Below are 2,125 nucleotides of genomic sequence, written 5' to 3'. Positions count from 1 at the left end.
TTCAGTGGTGGTTAAAATATTCCCACATGCAATCATCCCAAAATAAGCCATTCCTCACACCAATGTGGGATAAGCTCCTTGACTTCTGAGGCCTAGGAGTTTATCCCGCTGTGTGTTTTAGAATCCCTCCCCTGCCTTAATGTTTTATGGCAGTGAAATGTCTATTGATCATGTCTAAGCATGTCTTTCACTGTATATGTTTCTGATCATGTCCCAGTTGCTTGGTCCTGCCACTTGGGCCCAGTCTCATTCTGACCGTAACTATACTAAATCTTTTTTCCAGATCAGTATAATAAAGGAGTGATGTGCAATATCTTCTGTGTGATGTAGTAATCTCTCTGGTCTGAGGAGGTCAGCTTGAACATTAAATTTGAAATGTCTCATTACCCAAGTCCTTGTACAACAGATTAAGAGCTTTAGGACAGTTACTTTATACAGCCTGGCCCCAAAATGGGTGTATCTTACTAGGTTTTCCACCTTAGGATGGGGAGCAGAGGTGTGGGGTTGGGCAGGTCTTCCTGGCTGAGCCCTTCATTCCTATTGCCTCTATAGCACCTGCTCAGTGTGTTGGCTGAAAACTCCTTGAGTGGTCAAATTCTCAAATTCCACTATGCCTTCTTTTGAGTAAGGTAAAGTTTATCTTAAAAAGCTAATATTTTCCTATTAGAAATGTGTAAACTTGGTGCCTGGATGGCTCAGTTAAGCATCCAACTTTAGCTCAGGTCATGATCTTGAGGTTTGGGAGTTTGAGCCCTTCATCGGGCTCCCCGCTGTCAGCTTGATGCAGATCCTCTGTTCCCCTCTTTCTGCCCCTCCCCCTGCAGGTACTGTCTCTCAAAAATTAAAATCTGTAAACTTGATTCACACTTTTCATCCTCAAAAATGACACACAACCTTTTAATAAAATGATGCAGAAGAAAAGGAATGTTACATTGTCTACATAATTGGCAACGGACATTGCTCTCATTTACCTTCTCTTTAAGGCTTCTGAAAAGATAATGAACATGAAAGCCTACAAGGCAAGAGAAAGCCCATAATGCCTTCTAGTAGGAGAAGTAACACCCTCATCTGTTAAGCTCTCTTGAAATTCCTCTGTGCCAACTACATGACCTCTAATCTTGACAACCTCTGAAAGGGCTGGTTTCCCAAATCTGCAGAAGAAATAGGCTGAAAGAGATGCAGTAACTTGCCACACGTATACTAAGTACTGGAACCCAGATGAAAGATGTTGAACTAGAAGTCCTTATTCTAAAATGTAAATACTGATCATTTTGCTTTTCAGGTTTAGTTTTTCACATGATCTATACAGTAACCCTAGGATGACCTTAAACAGCCTGGTGGCATGTTAAGTTTACTTAATCTATAATGAATCTTAAACCAAAAGTTGATCATTTTACTTTGACTGAGGCTCTTCATCCAAGTCAGATTGGAGCAGCTTAGATCCGAGTTCCTCTATATCCTGACATCACTTGAGTTTATAGCAGTCTTCGGTCATTGACCAGAACTCATGGCAGGAAGGTAACAAAGCCAGCATTCCTCATTACTGCCAGAAGGCCAACAACCATTGTCCCTCCAAGACTCTGCTTACCCAGGGTTGCACATCATAATCCTCCATGGAGCTGAGAAACCCCCTAAACCCTGTTACGGGTTCACCTCATGAGGTTTCAAAGCAGAGCTAGGGCTCTGTTTGTTTTTATTTATTTAAAGCTCTATAGGCAATTAAAATTAAAAATTTAAAAAGAGGGAGATACAGAATCTGAAACAGGCTCCAGGCTCTGAGCTGGCTGTCAGCATAGAGCCCAACGCGGGGCTCGAACCCACGAACCGTGAGATCATGACCCGAGCTAAAGTTGGACGCTTAACCGACCGAGCCACCCAGGCACCCCTAAAACTAAATTTTAAAAAAATGTATGTCTGTTTTTGAGAGAGAGAGAGAAAGCGAGACACAAAATCCAAAGCAGGCTCCGAGCTGTCAGTACAGAGCCTGATGTGAGGCTCAAACTTGTGAACCAGGAGATCATGACCTGAGGTCAAATTGGATGCTTAACCAACAGCCATCCAGGTGCCCCACTGCATAGGCTATTTGAAGTTCATCTAACCCAGGTTGAGAATCACTATTCCAACA

Source organism: Crocuta crocuta, unplaced genomic scaffold (genome assembly GCF_008692635.1).
Source record: "Crocuta crocuta isolate KB4526 unplaced genomic scaffold, BGI_CrCroc_1.0 scaffold170, whole genome shotgun sequence".
NCBI classification, from domain to species: Eukaryota; Metazoa; Chordata; class Mammalia; order Carnivora; family Hyaenidae; genus Crocuta; species Crocuta crocuta.
This window is presented reverse-complemented; position numbering follows the sequence as displayed.